We start from the raw sequence: 21,062 nt of genomic DNA, 5'->3' as shown, positions 1-21,062 counted from the left end.
TATCTCTCACCCTTCCCCTTTGGTAACCATAAGTTTGCTTTCTGTGTCTGTGAGTCTGTTTCTGTTTTGTAAATAGATTCATTCACATTACTTTTTAGATTTCATATATAAGTGATATCATATAATATTAGTCTGTCTCTGTCTGGCTTACTTCATTTAGTATGATAACCTCTAGGCCCATCCATGTTCCAGCAAATGGCAAGATTTCATTCATTTTTATGGTTAAGTAATATTCCATGGTATATTTATATATATATGTACCACATCCTTTTGTCTGTTCGTCTGTTGACGGCAACTTAGGTTGCTTCCACGGCTTGGCTATTGCAAATAGTGCTGCAGGAATTCCCTCGCGGTCCAGTAGTTAGCACTCTGTGCTTTCACTGCTGAGGGCCCGGATTCAATTCTTGTTCAGGGAAATATAAGCCCACAAGTAGCATGATGTGGACAAAAAAAAAGTGCCACCATGAATATTGGTTCCCATTCTATCTTGAGCTGCCCCATCCAGGTCTCCATCCCTTCTGCCCCACCAGTGACATGGAGGTTGTAAATCCAATGGTCAGCTCTTGGCCCCCATCTCACTGAGCCTCCAGCAGTGTTTGAGACTGCTGACCACTCTCCCTTTCTTGAAACATTGGCTCCACTTGGCCTCCAGGGCCCTGATCTCTTGGTTTTCATTCTCTTTCACTGGCCGTTCATTCTCTGTATCTTTTGCTACTTTTCAGTCACCTGCCTAATCTTTAAATGCCAGGTGGCCCACGGCAGAGACCTCAGTCATTTCCTTGGTGACATATGCAGTTTCCCAGCTTTCAGTATCGTATACCCACTGATGATTTCTAAATGTATAGCTCCAGACTGGACCTCTCCTGTTAATTCCAAACCCATATCCAAGTACTTTGTTCAATATCCTTGAACAATGCAGATATTATAGGCACGGACCCTTCCTGGAGTCGAAAAATCCTGGTATAATTGATAATCAGCCCTCCATATCCACAGTTCCCCATGGGCAGATTCAGCCAGTCAAGACTCTGTAGTGCGTATTTAGTGAAAATATCCTGGTTTAAATGCAGTTCACACCCATGTGGTTCAAGGGTCAGCTCTACTTATTTGATCTTTTCACTTGGATCATGGAGGGCGGCTCAGACTAAGCATACCCAAAGTTGAACTCTTCCACCTTCTCAGAAAAAGGAAATGCTATTCTTCCAGGTCCAAGTCAAGCCCCAAACTTTGAAGTCACCCTTGACTCTTTTTCTCTCCCACTCACCATCTCATAATCTGTCAGCAAATTCAGCTGGTTTTACCTTCACAACTTCCGTCATGTGACTCTTTCTCATCACTCAGGTTCTAGCCGCCACCTTCTCTCTCCCAGAAGAATGCATAGTCTTCCAAACATTCTTTCTGCTTCCACCTTTGTTCCCTTGGAGTCTGTCTTCAACCATGCAACTGCGTGATCCCATGAAAATGTACATCAAACTGGTCTCTCCTCTGTTCGAAATCTTCTGTTGGTGGCTTCCCAGCTCACTCGGAGTTAAAGCCAGACGCCCTCCAACAGCCCATGGGGCCTTCTGTGATCTGACTTCATCATCCATCATTTCCTCTGGACCTGCCCTTCAACTGTTTGCCTTCTTGCTGTTTCTCGAATTTGCTGTGTGTGTCAGCCTCATGCCCTCTGCGCTGCTATTCTAGTTGCCTGCAAAGATTTTCCTCCCAATGCCTGCAAAAGGAGTGCCTTCATATCCTCCAGGTGTTTGCCCAAATGTCACTTTCTGGGAGAAACCTTCCCTTGCCACCCAATTTAAAATTACACATTGCCATCACCACTTTTTATTACCTTCCTAGCTTATTTTATTTTTAAAGTTTTATTGGACTATAGTTGAGATTTACAATGTTGTGTTAGTTTCAGGTGTACAGCAAAGTGTATCTGTTATACGTACACATATGTCCACTCTCTTTTAGATTCTTTTCCCATATAGCCATCACAGAGTATTGAGTACTTGAGTATTCCCTGTGCTATGCAGTAGGTCCTTATTAGTTATCTATCCCACTGGGTTTCTTCTATAGCATAGGAATAACTAATGCTATTGGACATATTATATGCCTTTCTATTCTTCTTCTCTTCTCTTTCCTCTTTCCTTCTTTTTTCATTCCTTCCTTTCTTGTTTGACTTCCTTGTCTAGAGTGTGTATCAGATAAAGGCAGGGATTTTTTTCCATCGTGTTCACTGTTGTATTCCCAGGGACTAGAATGAACAGGGCCTGGAACAACAGAAAAGTGTATCTGAGAATTATGTGTTAAATGAATAAATCCCCATTTAACTGATGGCAAAACCGAGGCTTAGAGAAGCTGAGTAAGTTGGCCAAGGTTACTCAGCTGCTCAGCAGGGGACATGAGACAGAAATTTCCATCAGTTGGTCTGGGCATTCAATCACTATATTCGGTTCTCTAGTGGGCAAAACAAGCATTTTTTAAATCTTACACAAGACATGGCACTGTTCTCCAGGCATTTTTAGTTATTTTATAACCTCCAAACTGTGAAAATATTTGATTCCCGCCCCCCCCGCTCCGTTGTTGGGAGTTATAACTTGCTCAAAAATAAATGATGATAAAAGAACATGCTAATTCTAAATGTACACATCACTTTGTTAATTACCAAAAGGGTTATTTGGGAATTCACTTCTATTTTGAGAAGATAAGAAAAATCAGGAAATGAATTAAATTTATTATCCAAAGTAGTACAATATATCAGAAAAGTTTCATGAAAGAAGAAATATTCAGAATTGTTCAGTTTTGCTTATCTATTTTCATCCTAATTATACAAAGAACATAGCTAATTAGGAAAAATTATCTAGGCATATGTTTTGATAATTGTTCATAAGCAATATTATATAAGATCCAGGTCTTTCTAAATCCTTAAGAAGCTACTATTTCTTTTTTGTTTTGTTTTTGGATGTGGCATGTGGGATCTTAGTTCCCCGACCAGGGATTGAACCCACACCTCCTGCATTGGAAGTGCAGGGTCTTATCTGCTGGACCACCAGGGAAGTCCCAGAAGCTACTATTTCTGAAAATGTGTACAGTTCTTGTAAAGTAATAAATCTGATCAGTAACTATAATTCATGAGAAAATGCATTGTTCTATAAGAGTAAACGTCCCCTGCCTCTATATGTGTTCTTAATTTTCGGCTCAACTGAATTCATTAACACTGGCTCTATATGACAACTGTTTGATGGAAAAGAAAGCCATTTGAAAAAAAAAGTTGTATATATTTACAATATGTAACATGCTGATTTGATACATACATATGTAGTGGGATGATTACTACAGTCAAGCTAATTAACATGCTATCTCACATAGTTAGCATTGTGTGTGTGTGGGGGGGACTTTCCACTTTTCCGAAAATAATTTCTTAAAGAAAGAAGTAACTTTTAATTTTGATCAAAGGGTAACTAAAGGTTTGGATCTGAGGAAGGAAGCCTTATGTAACTAACTAGTTATGTTGGACATGCACTACAGGTGCTATGGCTTACGCAATAGTGTTCCCTATGTAGGAAAGGAGTGTTCATAGATGTCCATTCAATGAAGATTATGTATCTGTGGTCCAGGCAGAATTTGATAGAGATGGAGAGGAACATGTAGATTTGAGAGAAAAACAGTGAAAGCAATGGACTGGTTTTGTGACCCAAGTAGATGTGGGGCCCTAGAGAGGAAATGATTACCCTAAAGTTGTAGGATGGAGATTGTCAGGGGTCCTCTTGATAAGAGCATAAGTAGGGTTTTTCCAGTAGTCATGTATGGATGTGAAAGTTGGACTATAAAGAAAACTGAGCACCGAAGAATTGATGCTTTTGAACTGTGGTGTTGGAGAAGACTCTTGAGAGTCCCTTGGACTGCAAGGAGATCCAACCAGTCCATCCTAAAGGAAATGAGTCCTGAATATTCATTGGAAGGACTGATGCTGAAGCTGAAACTCCAATACTTTGGCCACCTAATGCGAAGAACTGACTTATTGGAAAAGACCCTGATGCTGGGAAAGATTGAAGGCAGGAGCAGAAGGGGATGACAGAGGATAAGATGGTTGGATGGCATCACTGACTCAATGGACATGAGTTTGAGTAAACTCCAGGAGTTGGTGATGGACAAGGAGGCCTGGTGTGCTGCAGTCCATGGGGTCACAAAGAGCTGGACGTGGCTGAACAACTGAACTGAACTGAGGGGAGTTGAGAGGAAAAAAGAGAAGTTCTGCTTTTGATTGGTCACATTGATAAACTGTCTCTCAAAAAGGTGAGACATATATATAACTAAGCCATGAATATCATTAATCATTCTGAAAATCAATTTCCATACTACTAGGTTCCTCCTATCCTGTGAGAAAATTTTAACTGCTGATTTGACTCATCGAAAGTGTGTGGGATTCTCCCAGTTTCCTATTTCATTCTGAATCACTTGGAGCAAGTTGATTTTTTCTAGGAATTTTTCCATTTCATTTAAATTTTCAGATAAAGTTGTCCCTGGTATTTCTATATTCTCTTTTGTGTGTCTTGAGTATCAATAGTTATGTCTCCATATTAATTCCTAATATTCTTTAAATTTTGTCTCTCTGTCTCTCATCATTTTGGACAGAAGTTTTTCAATTTTATTGATCTTTTAAAGAAAAAGAAATAGCTTCTACTCTATCTTTGCATTTCTTCATTTATCCATTTAACTATTGGGGAGGCCAAAAAGTTTGTTCAGGTTTTTCCATAAGTTGTTACAGAAAAACCCGAGCAAACTTTTTGGCCAACCCACTAGTTGTTTATGCACTCATGTAGATGAGAGCAGATGGTGTAAGCAGTTGTTGTAGGGAGAAATGATTTGGGAAGAGCAGGTGCATGTCAAAGTCCGGTTTCTTGCAATGTGTCTCAGCTGTTGACTTGCAAAAGGGGGATCATCAGGTCAGGCTGCAATCAGAACAACGCAGGTTGTTTTGCGCAATGGCAGTGACTGAGAGGTGCCAGGAAGGATTACAAACATTGCCAGAAACTAGCCTTCAGCCACCCCACAGGACTCTGTCCTTTTTATCACTCAGTCTTTCTCTCTAATTTTCCTTCATGGGTGTGTGCCTAGTCACTCAGTCAGCTGAGCGACTCTTGGCGACCCCATGGACTGTAGCCTGCCAGGTTCTTCCATCCATGGAATTTTCCAGGCAAGAATACTGGAGTGGATTGCCATTTCTTTCTCCAGGAGATCTTCCCAACCCAGTGATCGAATCAGTCTCCTGTATTTCCTGCATTGGCAAGTGAATTCTTTAGCACTGTGCCATGTGGGAACTTTTCCCTTATCAAGTTCAAATATTTACTAATATTAATATTATCCAGCTATACCTGACATTAGGTAGCATTTTAGTCCATGTTGAATTTTGGTGGAACACATAAAAGAATGTTATCACTCAGAGAGCAATTTTTAAAGCCCAGGAATCATTAGCACTTCAACTATGTGGCAATTCTCTAGGCAGAGTTAATAAGCAAACTTTCTGTGGCAAGATTTAACGTTAGTTTGCAGTTTGGACTTTAGTTGCAAGCCCAAAGTGGATTAAGCAGCCCCCAATTTCCAGCCAAGATGGGATAGCAACAGAAAAACCATTAATACTGTAATTTTTAGATAGAACATATATGTATACACACACCACTTCATATACATATATATATATATAATATATATGTGTGTGTGTGTGTGTGTGTGTGTGCGCAATGGTGCTGTCTTTTTTTACACAGAACATTCATTTAACTAGATATAGATTTCAATTGAATCATTAACCACTAAATCCAGAGGCATTAGCCTACAGTAAGTTAAATATCTTATCCAAAATCACAAAGCTAGTTGGTAGCAGAGCCATGGTTTAGATCTCTTCTGCCCTAGCCTGGTCTTTATTCTATAATTTTATGAACTTACTTTATTGCATTGTTTAAAAGGCAGGTGAATACGTATAAATAGCATTCAACTAGTTATTACCATTTTGGCCATTTTAAGGGACACTTTCTGCTAATAGAAATGTATCTGGAATGTAGAGCAAGAAGAAAAAAAAGCTGGAGCAAATGCAGAGTGTTCTCAGTGAACTGGCCACTTGTTCTCTATGTTGGTTTTAGAATTAGGAAACATATAGGAGGAATTGTCTTTACTATGCTTATGTGCAGAGATGGTTTGTTTACTCATTAATATATACCTACTACTAAGACATCTGAATATTTTTGACAGGATGAGGGTTTGAGTGTTTTTTCCCCTCTCTTTGCTTTTAGAGATTTTTGTGTAAATGTACAGGAAGACACTCAGGAAATCCTTCCTTTTTTCTGGCTTTGGATTTATGTAAAGAAAAAGACGTAGAGGTCAGACCTTTGCACCATGCCCTAGTTGTTCATGCGACTAACGGCTGTTTCTTTGGATTCTTAAGGGATGTTTAGTTGCAAAGTTGAATCACCATCTTATAGAGTCCCTCTGATTTTAAAATTATGAGTAATAAAGACAAGTGTTTTGTAAAAACAAAATCAAAATCAAGCATTTTAGGCAACACATATATTAAAGGTTTTGAAATGAAAACTCTGCTGAATTTTAGACTAGAAATGACAGAGTGTCCAGTTACATTATGAAGCAGGGCTGTGTTGTTAAGTTTGCCAGACGCTTTGTAGCAGATTAACCATTAACTATTCAGGTAGATTCCCTATCTCCTCCTCTTTTGTTTGGCTTGGTAGGCATTTTTCATGTTCCTTTACCTGCTGGGTATTTCTCTGCCTTTTCATCTTGTTTCGATTGCTGTGTTTGGGGTGGCCTTTCTGAATTCTGGTGGTCCCTTTTTATTGTGGAGGTTTCTCCCAGTGGGTGGGGTTGGACAATTGGCTTGTCAAGGTTTCCTGGTTAGGGAAGCTTGCGTCGGTGTTCTGGTGCGTGGAGCTGGATTTCTTCTCTCTGGAGTGCAATGGAGGGTCCAGTAGTGAGTTTTGAGATGGGTCTATGTGTTTGGTGTGACTTTAGGAAGCCTGTATGTTGACGCTCAGGGCTATGTTCCTGCGTTGCTGGAGAATTTGTGTGGTATGTCTTGCTCTGGAACTTATTGGCTCTTGGGAACCATTAACTATTAAAGGGAAGAGGGTTCCTTTTTCTTACGGGTGCTGTTAGCATATTTAATGAAGTTATTCCATTCCCATACTCACAAATGCTCGTGCTCCAAGGGGTGGAGCCCCCAAACCTGTGATATTTTCAAACTATAGAATGTAGCAGGATGAGGTTAGATCTCAGTAGGCCTGATGGCTTCCTCTTTCACCCTCTGGGACCAGCTGCCATGGGAGGAAGTCCCTGTGAGCCTGCACCTGAGGTACCCAAGCAGACAGCTCCAGTCAGCATCTGGACTTTGAGGCCACTCAGGACAAGCCGGTCCATAGCCAACCTCCCAGGTGACAGCAAATGCATGATAGAGTGAAAGAGAACAGAAACCAAACAGAGCAGAAGCAAGGTATCCCAGCTGAGCCTCCTCCAAATTGCCAACCCACAGCACAGTGAGCAAATCATTCATTATTTTAAGCCACTATGTTTGGACATGCTGGGTTATTCATTAATAGATAACTGATACAGATATTGAAGAATATGACTTTTAAAATGTGAACTGAAAATTAAGATTCTATTTCTTTTTGAATGAACTCTTATCTATTCAAATGGCCATGTACATGGTGCAAAATTTAAGACACAAAAGGGTATAGATATATAAAAATATTTCCCTCCTCTGGGGCACTTTTAAGCCTTTCTCATCTGTTGGGAGCTATGCAGGATGATGGTTCGAACATAAGGCAACTATTTCAAGATCATACATAGGGAAAATGACCAAGTGGGAGATTAAAACACAACATATCTCATTCCAAATTGATTTGCTTTGTTCATTTTATGTTCCCTCCACATGTTCATCTCTGCTCTCCTCAGTTTTCTTTAGGAAAGAATACAAAAGGTGCCAGATGTCAAAGCAGAAGGCTGAGGTTAAAGCTGAGAGTATGGGTGGTCTTTTGGGTGAGTGTTGTAAGATGGAAGATTATTATGTGTACTCTGCAGTAGAGAATCTATCACTAATGATTGGTTAACAGACTCAAAAACCACTCAGAGGAACATTTTCTTTGTTTTATTTTTGGAGAAAGTGAGCAAAGGCTCTCTGTACACCTGGTGAACTGTGCCAGCCCAGGACTAGAGACCAAGGGAGGTGCTGCCAGCTCACCTGAACTTCCTGAGGTTCTGTCCACACCCAGAATATGGAATCTACCAGGACATCAGACTCAGGATGAGAGTTATGTGTCACCTGATGTAACCCCTGGGAAGTCTAGCTGTGTCCTGAAAGTCCAGGCTTATTTACTGGACAAACATCTGTCATGCCCTGAATACGGTCCAGGTGCTGTTGATAGAGGCTGTGGATTCAAGCATAAATATCACCCTGTGTGTTTGTGCATGCCAAGTTGCTCTGTCATGTCTGATTATGTGTGACTGTATACATGGACCGTAGCCCGCCAGGCTCCTCTGTCCATGAGGTTTCCCAGGTGAGAATACTGGAGTGGGTTGCCATTTCCTTCTCCAGGGGATCTTCCCGATCCAGGGATCAAACCTTTGTCTTACTTGCAGGTGATTGCCACCTGGGAAGCCCCAACACTCTTGCAGGTGATTGCCACCTGGGAAGTCCCAACACTCTAGTCCATTACCTTTTTAAAATTTAAAAAAAAAATTATTTCTTTTTGGTTGCTCTGGGTCTTTGCAGTGAGTGGGGGCTACTCTTCTCTGTGGTGTGTGGGCTTTTCACTGTGGGGGCTTCTCTTGTTGTGGAGCACAGACTTTAGGAGCAGTAGTTGCGGCACGAAGGCTTAGTTACTCGAGGCATGTGGAATCTTTCCCGACTAGGGATGCAACCTGTGTCCCTTGCACTGACAGGTGGATTCTCATCCATTGTACCACCAAGGAAGTCCTAGTCCATAACCTTTAAGTTCTTATTTCCGGTTCCACCCACAGTGACTCCAGGTGTCCCAAGCCAAATTGGATATTTGATCCTAGCTGAATTAAGATCTCCTTAAGATTCTTAGGAATGTGAAATATGATAAAAGCCCCAAACCGTAGACTTAATGAATGAGTATTGGTGTCCTATCTTTTAATAAAGCTTAGACTCAAGAAGTGCAAAGTAAATATTTGATCTCCTCCTATTGTTTTTTATTTAGAAGAAGTAATGGTTCTTGATACAAAGGTAAGGAAGAGGCTGAGAGCTTCTGGACATTAATACCCCAGTCTAGGGAATAAGCTGCATGTTTCTGTTTCTCTCCAGGGCAGGGAAGAGCCTGTGTGGTCACTTATCACATCTAGACACTCTGTCCATTGTCCTGGTATCATCAACGTTTGTCCAGGCTGCTTTAAGGGAACGTTATAGACTCACTGGTGGATCTATAGAAGGCATCCTTCTGCTCAGGCTGCCGTAACAGTGGCTTAAACCACAGACACTTATTTCTCACAGTTCTAGAGCCTGGAAGTCCAAGACCAAGGTGCTGGCAGAGTTGGTCTCTGGTGAAGCTCTTCCTGGCTTGCGGATGACTGCCTGTGGCTGTGTTCTCTCATGGCCTCTATGTGTGTGCACGCACACACACACACACATACATACACACACACACACAGACAGAGAGACCTCTGGTATCTCTTCCTTTTCTTACAAGGTCACCATTCTTACAGGATTAGGTCCCCACTCTCATGACCTCATTTAACCTTCCTAAAGGCCCTGTCTCCAGATATAGTCACATTAGAGGTTTGGGTTTCAACATACGAATTTGGGGAAGACATTATTCAGTCCCTAACGTTCCTTATATGCCAGACACTAGGTTAAGCAGGAGGCTATGTATATCTGTGAAGATATGTACATCTATCAAGTATAAACTCTGCTCAAGGAGGGCACATATTTATAATTCGTGCACTAATTATAAGGTCATACTAGGTACAGAGGGGCAGAAAAAGTCCATTCAGTTTGAGCAAGTTAGGAAGTCTTCTCAGAGGAACTTGGGTTTCAGAGAGGAGAGGAGCTCTTGGGGATTGGGGTGGGGAAGTGTGCTAGGCAGCAGAAGTGTGCTGGTAGAAAAGCCAGCAGGTGACTTCTTTCATGCAGTCCTCATAGTCACAAGATAGGGCCATTTAGCAAATACAGCTCTCTGGCTGAGTGGAGCCAAGGGTATGTGTTTGGGGGAAGTAGAAAGACCCCAGGAAGGTCATCAAAGTGACATCAAGAAATGTGTTGCTCTTTGGGGTACTGTGTGAAGGAACTTGAACTGGGTCATGTAGTAGGAATTGGATATCTTTTAAAGGATTTTTTATTTTATTTATTTATTTTTAATTGGAATGTCATTGCATTATGATATGTTTATTTCTACAGTACATTGAAGTGAATCAGCTATATGTATATATATATATATATATATATACATATATCCCTTCCCTCTTGAGCCTTGCTCCCACCCTTCCCATCTCTCCCCTCTAGGTCATATTAGAGCACAGAGCTGAGCTCCCTGTGCTATATAGTAGCTTCCCACTAGCTAAGGGTTTTAAGAGCAGATTAGAACTTTGAAAGTTCACTGGGGAAGCAATCTGGAGGAAAAACATATATGAGATGAGAGGCTGGGGATATTGGGAGGCTACTGCTACAGGGTGGTGACAGATCCCAAAGGCCAACTGTGGCAGAACCGGTGGGATAGGGGCAGGGAGAGCCATCAAGGCATCATGTAGAACTGACTCCCATGCGGGGAGTGGGGAAAATCTAAGCCGGATCCCAGATTCTGGTTTGGTGACTGATGGATCCATTGTCAAGAGCAGAGCCAACACAACCCAAGAATGGGAGAGAAGTAAGACTTGTGGGGAACAAAGTGGATAAAGTTCACACAGGTCAATTTTGGGGCTTGGAAGACACTGTCTCTCTAAATCCTGTGGCAGGTGATCCCACCCCCTAGCAGGCTTCAAGGCCTAGGGAAGACCAGACTCTAAAGTATTATGACTTCAGAGCATCTTTGGAGGAAGTCATTGATTCGTCTGCTCAGTTGCTAAGTCATGTACAAAACTCTTTGCAACCCCACGGACTGTAGCCTGCCAGGCTCCTCTGTCCACGGGATTATCCCGACAAAGAATACTAGAAGGGGTTGCCATTTCCTTCTCTAGGGGATCTTCCCAACCCAGGATGGAACCGGAGTCTCCTGCATTGGCAGGTGGATTCTTTACCCCTGAGCCACCCGGGAAGTCCCAACTGGTTTACCAAAACCCATAATTGATATGACTTTTTTGTGTGATCATGACCCAAGCTGTTTCGGTCAGAAAGGTTTGCCCATAAACAAATGCTTATTCACCTGCAGCCAAGAAAATTAAAAAGCTTTTGATCTAAAACCCATTACTGTTGTCTTTATTGTTTGTTACTCTGAAACAGATACCTCCCCCACCATTTTTTTTTTTTTTTTAACCTGCTGTGATTCAGGGAGATTGTAATCTAAGAGTCTTAGGGTTGGGCAGAGAAGCAATTTGCTCTAAGAGAGCTGAGAAAAATGAAAACCTGAGAGGAAAAAAAAAAAAAAAAAGAGGCAAAACATACCTTTTTCTCCTTTCCTAAAAATTTAAATACCCTTTCATGAGTGAGGAGGAGGAGTCTGAACAAATTACCCGGTCTCTGGGTTTCAGGCCCTGGTTGGTCAGTAAATTTGTACGGTTACAAAACAAATCTGATTCCCTGTCCCTTTGAGTTTTCTCTGGAGACCTGTTGGCAGGATTTTAATGGGGAAGCTTGAAGCCAGACAACAGCAGCCAAACACCCCAGAGTGCTTGTTCTTGCGGGGATGGTGGTATGTGTGTAATTTCCCATTTCTCTCATCTGGTGATACTCAGTTTTTTGTTCCAATACAGTATTCTCTCTCCTTCGAGAGTTCCCAAAGCGAACCAAACTAAAACCACAGAAGAAAAACCTCCGGAACCAAACCCGCTGACTTTTTCCCGGTGTAGCCCTAGTGGGCCACGGTCCGGAGAGCCGAGCTCCAGCCAGCGCGGCGGGGCGTGTCCGAGGGCGTGGCCTCAGCAATCTCGCCCCGCCCCCGCCCCGCCCCGCCGCTTAATTCGGACGCGCCGGGGCCGCGGGGTGTGAAAGAGCCGCCCAGCGCCGGACGGGTAGCAGCCGCCGTCGGAGCCACCGCCCGGGCCGCTCTCAGCTGCTGGGCCACTGGGTGCCGCCGCGGCCGCCCGGAGCGAGCGCCGGGGAGGGAGCCGGGCGCCTTTGTGCGCGCGCCGAGGTGGGTTCGCCTCCGGCACTTACTTTGCACACAAAGACTGGGAGCTGAGGGGAGGCGGGGTGCCCGCCAGGGCTACCGCGTGGCCGCCCACCCTGCTCTGACCCCCGGCGCGAGGTTTTCCCGGTGGGAAGGGCCGCCAGGCTTCCCCTCCCCGCGGCTGGCGCGGGGGTGGGGGTCCTTGCGTGCGGGGGTTGGAGGGTTACGGTGCGCAGGGCGGTGGGCTTGCGGGGACCCCCGGCCACCCCGCGCTGTGCAGGGGACGGGTCCGGGGTGCGGGGTCGGGGCGTGGCAGGGGCCGCGTGCGGGGAGTCCCTGGTACCCGGGGGTGCAGGGGATACGGGGAGTGCCGCCAGGGAGGCTAGCCTGGGCGGCCGCTCCGCTCGGCTTATTGTTGCTTCCTCGGCCCTGAAAATGGAGGGACCCTGCTTGGAGCGGGGATGCGCTGCCCACCGGCTGCGTCGCGCGCGGCCCGATGCCGAGCCCGGGGCGCCCGGCTCGCACCTCGCAGCCCTGGCCGCCGCGGAGCCTCCGCCTGGACAAACAAAGGAGGGGCAGCGCGGGGGTTGCCCCGCTGGTTGAAAGGTGATCGGGGCACTGTTTCCCAAACAGCCTGCAAGTAACTTTTCCATTTCTGCCTCCTCTCCGCTCTGCTCCTATTGCTCCAGTGAACCCAGTATGTTGGGTGGCGTCTGTACCCAAGGCGTCCTAAAATTTTGATTCTCATAACTCCTCCCCCTAGCATCTTCGGGTCTCCTCTGGGATGGCGGGGATGCCTCTGGCCAAGTTTTGACGAGCTTTATAGGGGATGGTAACAGTCCTTCTGAAATATGGAGAGGAATCCCGTAGAGGATAAATGGCAGATCTTCTCTGTAGTAAGATACCGTAGCCTGCCTTTCGCGGGAAGACTTGAGTCAGTGACAGTAGAGCAAAGTTCTTTGATGAGAATGAGTGTGATATTTAAGACAAATATAGAAAATTTGAATAAGGCCTGTTAGGCTTTATATTTTTAACTTGCCAACAGGTACTTAGTTTCTCCTCGGACTATGTCCCCCTTTCATCACATTGGAGATTTCAACTGTACAAATTGCTTTGAGATAATATCTGAGGTGCATGTCTAGAGATTTCTTAGTGCTAGTAGTTTCCAGCTTAAAGCTTTTAGGTGTAAAATTATATATGTTTATTAACAAATTGAAAAAAAACGGAAAAAAAAGTCACTCATGTACCCAACCACCCAGACATACCCTAGAAAAAAGGCATGTTTGCTTCATTTATGGCTTGGCAGCCCTGGTGTGAAGTGTGTGTGTGTGTGTGTGTATATGAATGTGAATGAATGAAGGAGTTACTGATTATTAATCTTGACCACTACCATCAGTCTAAAATATGATCTCTAATAACCTCAGTCTACAATGATGTTTTGCCAACAGATTGTTTGAAATATATTTCCTTATAGCCTTGCAAATAACCACCTTGTGTAGAAGGGGGAGGGAAGAAGTAGAAAAAACAATGCAAGTTCCACTTAAGTAGGAAAGAATGGACTGATGAAAGCATTTAATGTACTCTGTTCTTTGGATTTCAGGAGTAGTTTTGGGTTGACTTTTTTAAAAAATAAAAGCAACCTTTCATTTTTTAAAATGTTAAAAAAAATAAAATTGTGTTCTAAGATCCACGAAAAATTGTAACAGAAAAGAACTCTTTTTGTAGAACCAGGAATAGCCATGGTTTTGTAGCTGGTGACATGCTTGCTTCTAAAAGACCTTGCATTGGGAAAGTAAAACAAGAAGGATTTTCCTGTGAGTGTAGAGAGTAGTTTTCAAGTGCCTGTGTTCTGGGAAAAAAACAAAAAAACAAAAAACACATTAAACCACACATTTGGCCACTGAATGTTTTTGTCATTATATACTTTTATTTTCCACTTGTAAAATTTTCCGACATTTAATTTCTCCAATATGAAAGTTTAAAAAGAGATCTTAGAAATGACTGTTTAGAAGTACTAGACTGATGATTAGGATGATGCAATGTTTTCTGAAGTTAGAAAATTTACGAGAAGGAAGTTGTGGTTACGTACTGTCAGGTGCAGTCTTTGTTCCTGTTTCTAACGTGGGGCTCCTTACTGTGCATATGTGTTTGGGGGGCTTACACTGCAGTACAGTTGGCTCTCCAAACCCCTGAGTTTTACATCCCCACAGTCACCCAATCAAGGATTGAATCTGCAGGTGTCAAACCCCAAGATGGAGAGGGCCAACTGTATTCATCGTACTGCACCATTTTATATAGGGACGTGAGCATCTGTAGATTTTGGTGTCCTCAGGGGTCCTGCAGCCAATACCCATAGACACAGAGGACCAACAACAGTGACCTGTGAGTGTAAAGTTTGTGACCTGTTGTGATAATGATACCTTTCTCCATCTAAAAGTCAAAAGAAACTAAAATAGGGGCTATCAGAATCTCTTAATCTTATTTTTCAATCCTCCTGTGACCTGGAACAGTCCAAGCAGCATAGCCAAGCTGGACAGGAGATCAGAGTTGAGTCGCTTTGCTCTTAAAAGTTCTGTTGCTTTACAGGGAGGAGAGAAAAGTTTGGAAGTGGTCTAGGGTTACAGACTTGTATGGCTGTTTGTGATGGCCTGTCCCTGTGGCCTGGCGATTACATTCCTGACATATTTAAAAGTAGGCTTGGTTTGAACTTGAGAGAAGTGCTCTGAGAAGTCTGGTTCCTGAACTGTATGTGGTAGGATGCATGTGGTCATTTGTTCATTCATTCCTTTGATTTCTTCATTGTTTAAAATGTCACAGAGATGGAAAAGAGTTTTTACTGATTTTGATGGGAGTGGTTAAGGTATGGAAAACTTCTTCAAAAAGAGGGAACATAGTAGGTTAATAACATGGCTTCATTTTTTTTAAGAGTTTTTCTTTTTTTTTAATGTGGACCATTTTTAAAGTCTTTGTTGAATTTGTTACAATATTGCTTCTGTTTATGTTTTGGTTTTTTGGCCATGAGGCATGTTGGATCTTAACTCCCTGGCCAGGGATCCAATCTGTACCCCCTGCATTGGAAGGCAAAGTCTTAACCACTGGACTGCCAGGGAAGCCTCACAGGGCTTCATCTTCTTAATGTCCTGTCTGCCCTTTCCTTCCAGAATTCTCTGAAAATGTTTGGAGAAGAGAGGCCAGGAGGTTTGGTTGGGTGAGGTCTGGATTTGAGGCATTTTTGAAGTCCCCGGATATCTTGAGAGATACAAACTTGTCAGCCTTTTTTAAGTCTGGAGAAAGTAGCTGTGAGCACTGACCCGTTTTTGCATCTCACTTTGGGCTCCCGTTGTGCAGGGAGAGAACTGTGCAACAGAGGAGTCTGTGTGCACAGCCCAGGGCCACTTAGTGCTGGAATGACCTGAGGAGACTTCATTGCATTTCCTCACGTAATTTCCTAGTTCAAGCTTGGCCTAGTTTTGCTCTTTGTTAGTGAAGCAAACCAGTTTCTCCCCTTCTCCTTGTGCAAGAAGTGCTGGGTCCCATCCATCTGAACTGTAAACCTTTCCTTATGCAATGTACCCAGGGAACTCCGCTGAAAAGGATTCACGCTTTTATTGCATCTGATGCTGCTGATTCCAGGACCCTGTCAGTAAAAGAGAGAAAATCATTGGTCAGCTGCCATTTAGTCCTGGTGAATGGACGAGAGGCTATTTCTAAGGCTGATTGGGATGCTTTGTTTTCTATTCATTCCTTCATTGAACAGACATTTTCTTAGCTCTTCCCATGTGCCGGCACTGCCCTTGCGTTGGGCGTACTGCAGTTGACAAGTCCCATTGGGTCCCTGTCCACCTGGCAGGGTAGGAGAGGAAAATATTTAAAGAATTGTGTAAAATCGTGCAGACATTGTGTTTAATGACCATGATGTTAAGAGAAGGGAAGGGAAGCTTTGTGAATTAAGGTATCTCAAAGAGAATGGTGTAAATCCCAGCTCAGGCTGTGCGATTGAGTTTCTGAACTGTGGGTAAAGTGTCTGGGGTGAGAGGCATGGTGGGAACTGAGTGTGATTTACCCAAGGCTGAGAGCTTGGTGATAGGAGCTTGGTGGAATAGACTTGGAAGACTGTTCAGTTGTGTCTAGAATTTGGCTGAGGGTTTGGGACACTTTCTGGTGCAAAATTGAGGAGGGACTAGGAAACCAAGGTCTTGTTCTTAATGTTCTTGCTGAAGGTAAACCTGCAGGCCATTTGTGGTGGGGATGTGGTGTCCCAGCAGGTCTGAGGGATTCCAAGGACCTGAGGGCTAGTGTTATGTGGTGGGGGGAGGCAGGACCAACTACATCTGTGCCCATCCCAGGTTCTGTTACTATTGAAAAGATAAGAGAGGGGTTTGTGGGGAAATTGTGGGAGGTCTTATTTAAGAAGACCTTTCAGACTCAGGTGAGCTGTAGGAAGGAAAACGGGGAGCAATGCAGAAAAAGAAGGGCTATCGCTTTGACATGAGTAAACTCTTCTGTGAACTCTGCAGTTCTACCAAGGGTTGCATTGAAGGTCAAGTAGCCATAGTTTGTGCCTCCTGTGCTTGGAGAGGTGGGAAGGAGGCATAGTTTAGTGACAGTGATGTTCCTTACAGACAGCACAATCTTGGAGTTCTGCAGTGTGGGAAGAAAACTCCCTCCACCCTCAGAGCTGTGAAAACAGCATGACCTATGTATGGGCTGTCTGCAGTGCTATTCCCGGATATGCTACTGAATTATAAACCCTTAGCAATTGTTTCATGGAGAAGTCTTAAATGAAGGATTGTAGAGCCTAGGCAAAAGATAGGAAAAAAAAAAAAAAAAGTGCAGGTAGACCAGCTGTCCAAATCCTGGTGGGTTGTAGGTATGCGTTGTCTGGAGGATTTTCTCACTTTGTTCTCTGTTCTCCTTTCTGTTGTCAATGCCAAGGGTATTATAGTGAAGCATATATGGGGTACAGCCCTGCTTGGTACCAGCTCTGGGTGAGAGGAGTGGAATTGGGGAACAGGGCATGTTAATGAATGTGCTGTAGGGGAACGGTTTGGAGCTTTGAAGCCAGACACATCTGAGTTAGAACCAGGTAGCTCAGTTGCTAAAGAATCTGCCTGCAGACCCCGGTTCAATTCCTGGGTCAGGAAGAAAAGCTGGGGAAGGGATAGACTACCCACTCCAGCATTCTTGGGCTTCCCTAATGGCTCAGATGGTAAAGAATCTGCCCGCAATGCGGGAGACCCTGGGTTAGGAAGATCCCCTGGAGGAGGGCATGGCAACCCACTCCAGTAGTCTTGCCTGGAGAATCCTCATGGACAGAGGAGGAGCCTGGCAGGCTATAGTCCACAGGGTCGCAAAGAGTCGGACACCACTGAGCAACTAAACATACACACACACACACACACACACCCAGTTTCATGAGCTCCACAAGTCACGGAGGCCCTGGGCGCTCTAGTGCTTTTGTTCGTGAGATGCACTTGGTGAGATCTCCCTCAAGGGCCTGAAGCCCTAAAACACAGTCCGTGAGACATGGCTGGCCATGGGTGTTGAGGCTCTTGTGTCATCGCGCACAGATTGTTGGTGACAGTGGTGCCAAGATGCTGATGAGGGACACCAGTGAGAGGAGGCGAGCGGTGAAGGGCTTTATCCCTTTTCGTCTGACCTTTCGGGATGCCTTCACGCCTTCAGGAGTGTTTTAAAGATAACCTGGCTTTGCTCTTAGAAACGGTGTGTTTTATTCTATTCTTGGACACAGATTCTGGCACCCTTTGTAAAGTGTCATAGTCACGTGTCTAGGAGAGAGGCTGTGATCCCATGGTGTCAGCTTTTCTGTGTCATTCTTAGTATATGTAACACAGAGTGCATTCGGTGATCATTCGGGTTACACTCACATTTCATCCAGGTTTTTCAGGCGTATGGGCGGGATCCATGCTCATCAGTTTACAAAACCATGCAGTCATGTTATGAACTCCTGCAGTATAAATAATCAGTTGTTTCTGGGTGTCTCATGGAGAGGTATGAACTTGTCCTTATGCTAGAGGAAGTTAATGCCATTGTGGACATGTATAGAAGGGGGCTTTCTAGGTGGCTCAGTGGTAAAGAATCTGCCTCTCAATGCAGGAGATCCAGGAGTCGCGAGCTGGATCCTTGAGTCAGCAAAATCCCCTGGAGAAGGAAATGTCAACCCACTCCAGTATTCTTGCCTCCAGAACTCCATAGACAGAAGAGCCTGGTGGACTACAGTCCATGGGGTCACAAAGAGTCAGACACACACACACACGCGTAGAAGCACTTTCTTTTGAACGTTCTGTTCCCTTACATTGTCATGTCATTTAAGATAGGTAAAGCTGTGGTCAGGGTTCTTTATCTTTCTTTCGTTTTTTTCCCAGATGCCCAGAGTAGTGCAGTGTGTTGGAAAGAGAGAGACCTAGTGTTTTAAAATGTTCAGAATCCTGGGCCCAAGTTCACCATTAATGGTTTCCTAGCAGGTCATTTATTTCTCTTTTTTCTGCTTCCTCATCGATATGAAGATAATCAGCCTTGCCTACTTCTTAGAGTGGTCTTGAGGGAGAGGTGGAAGTCTGTCTTCATTTTACCTACTGGCATGCTCAGGATGATCAGTCGTCATTCCTGGGGCTGCTCTGGGGTTCAGTATCATGCTAGCCACCCCCTAGGATCAGGTGACTCTTTGAAGGTGAGGGGAGGCAGGGCACAGAAGGGAGAGCAGGACTGGCTGCATCACCCTTTGTGTTCCTGATGTGGGGTGGGAGTGAGGGAGCATCAGTTATACTGTGCATGGTGCAGGGAGGCACTGTGGATGTGTACGACCCTGTCAGACTTAGCATCTGACTGGCTTAGGCAGTTAACCTAGTAGGGCTTCCATATTCTCATCTGTGAAATGTAATTATAATAAATATTTTTATTATTACCAACTAACAGTTCTTGAGCACTTCCTGCCTTGTGCTAAGTGCTTCATAAGTGCTCTTTATTCCTTCAGCAAATACTTAATGAATTTTTCTCCATGCCAGACCCTGTGCCAGACTCTGGAGCGTGTAGATGGGAGGGGTAAAATTCTGCCTGCATGGGGCTTCTCTTCTAGCGGGAAGACAGAGTATAAGGCATACACAGATGATGTGCTTCTGAGCCCTGTTGGTGCTGTAAAGAAATCAGGTCAAGGGGCAGGAGCAGAGGCGGGCCTGCATCTGTCTGTGCAGGTTCAAGTACAGATAACAACCCAGGGGCCGGAGGCAGTCATCATGTGGGCCTACAGGCCACTGGGGACCAGGGGAGGGTCCTGAGCAGGAAGTGGTGGAGGTCGGCCTTGTGTTTTGTAAATATCCCCCTGTAGCCATGATTGCAAAGGCCAGAGTGGAGGCAGGAGGACACATGGAGGTTCTTGTGAGTCCTGGGGACTGCGATAGAGCTGGTGAGAAGTGGTTGGATGGATCCTGAAATACTTTGAAGGTGGAGCCATCAGGACTTGATCATGGTTTGGAGCTGATAACAGGAGAGGAGAGAAGTCATGAGTGATACGTCTGTGTTTAGCCTCAGCCCCTGGGTGAAGATTGACACCGTTTATTGATCTGGGAGACCCGGGAGAAGATTATCAATGCACACAAACAGCCTCTGAAATGAAAGCCGTTTTAGGCTTCCAATTTCACAGATGTGGAAACTGAGGGTTAGAGAAGTAACAAGTTGGCTGTAAGATTAAGCTGAGTCAGGATTAGGATCCAGGTCTAGTCCTTGCCCCAACCTTGCATTCTCAGCTGTTTTGCCGTGTTCAGCAAAGTATCTGAATTTACTGTCAAGAGTAGTTTGGTGAGAAAGGACCTGTGCAAACACTGAATACATGTCTCTCTCTCTTTTTTCATTACAGCCTTATTGAGGTGTCAGTTATATACCATTCAGCTCCCCCATGATGAGTGTACAGTTCCGTAAGTTTTAGGAAGTTTGTACAGTTGAGCAGCCATCGCTCTATCCAGTTTTTGACTCTGTAGTCACTTCCTGTTTCCATCCCTAGTTTCAGGCAACCATTGATCTTCTGTCTCTAAGGTTATGCCTTTTCTAGAAATTTCCTACATAGAGAATCATATACTACGTGGCCTTTTGTGTCCAGTTTTGTTCATTTAACCAAGAGTTTCTGAGGCTCATCCATCGTGGCACAACACGTCTGGTCTTAAGGAACATTCTTTGCCTTGGTCAGAAAGAGGAGCTCAGTGCTGATGAGAATGATTTCTGTGGAGATGGGCCTTCAGATGATGATAAACGTAAGGATGGCACGCCTTTCTCATTGTGCCAGGTGTGGTTTTGTTCATTATATTCTGTGGTCTTCCAAGAAATGCCTCGAGGGAGGTACCATTAGTGTTAGTGTTTTACAAAGGAAGAGAAGTAAGCCTAGAGAGATGGAAAAGCTCGCCCCAGGTTCTAAGAGCTGGGATCAGAATTCGGCCTTGCCTCCTGTTGGCCACAACTCCACAGTCACTTATCTATGTTGATGAAACTTCTGACTTCTTAGCCTTAGGAAGGGCTTGGAATCCCAGGTGGAATAATGCACTTGCCAGGTCAATCTAAAACTGTAGTTTTAAGGAGGATATTTATACTGCATTTTAATTTGGGCATCCTTCCATGGAAATGATGACGTCTTAAAGTGATGCATTTTTGAAGGAATTTTCTTAGGTATGATGTGAGGATAGCACCAAATTAAAAACACATAATTATGTCATTAGGTAGAGCTTGTGTGTTTGAGTTGTGTCTTCAATATTATGTTTACCAGAAGGGCAGTTTTTTGGGTATGAAGTTTCC

The 21,062-nt window shown here is 44.1% G+C and overlaps 1 protein-coding gene across 2 annotated transcripts in view; it reads left to right on the top strand.

The window, feature by feature from the left end:
* FAM107B (family with sequence similarity 107 member B) overlaps nucleotides 1–21,062 on the top strand; it is a 213,816-nt gene that overhangs the window by 130,525 nt on the left and 62,229 nt on the right. Inside the window, exon 1 of one of the 2 annotated variants that reach the window (XM_043479327.1) lies at nucleotides 12,130–12,287. The exons of the other annotated variant lie outside the window; for it this stretch is intronic. The gene's annotated coding sequence lies outside the window, so the exon portion shown is untranslated. Of the gene's footprint in view, nucleotides 1–12,129; nucleotides 12,288–21,062 lie in introns of those variants that run through there. 2 annotated transcript variants of the gene reach the window in all.

Source organism: Cervus canadensis, chromosome 10 (genome assembly GCF_019320065.1).
Source record: "Cervus canadensis isolate Bull #8, Minnesota chromosome 10, ASM1932006v1, whole genome shotgun sequence".
Classification (NCBI taxonomy): Eukaryota; Metazoa; Chordata; class Mammalia; order Artiodactyla; family Cervidae; genus Cervus; species Cervus canadensis.
The sequence above is the reverse complement of the archived record's forward strand: the minus strand, read 5'-3'. Positions and strand labels throughout refer to the sequence as shown.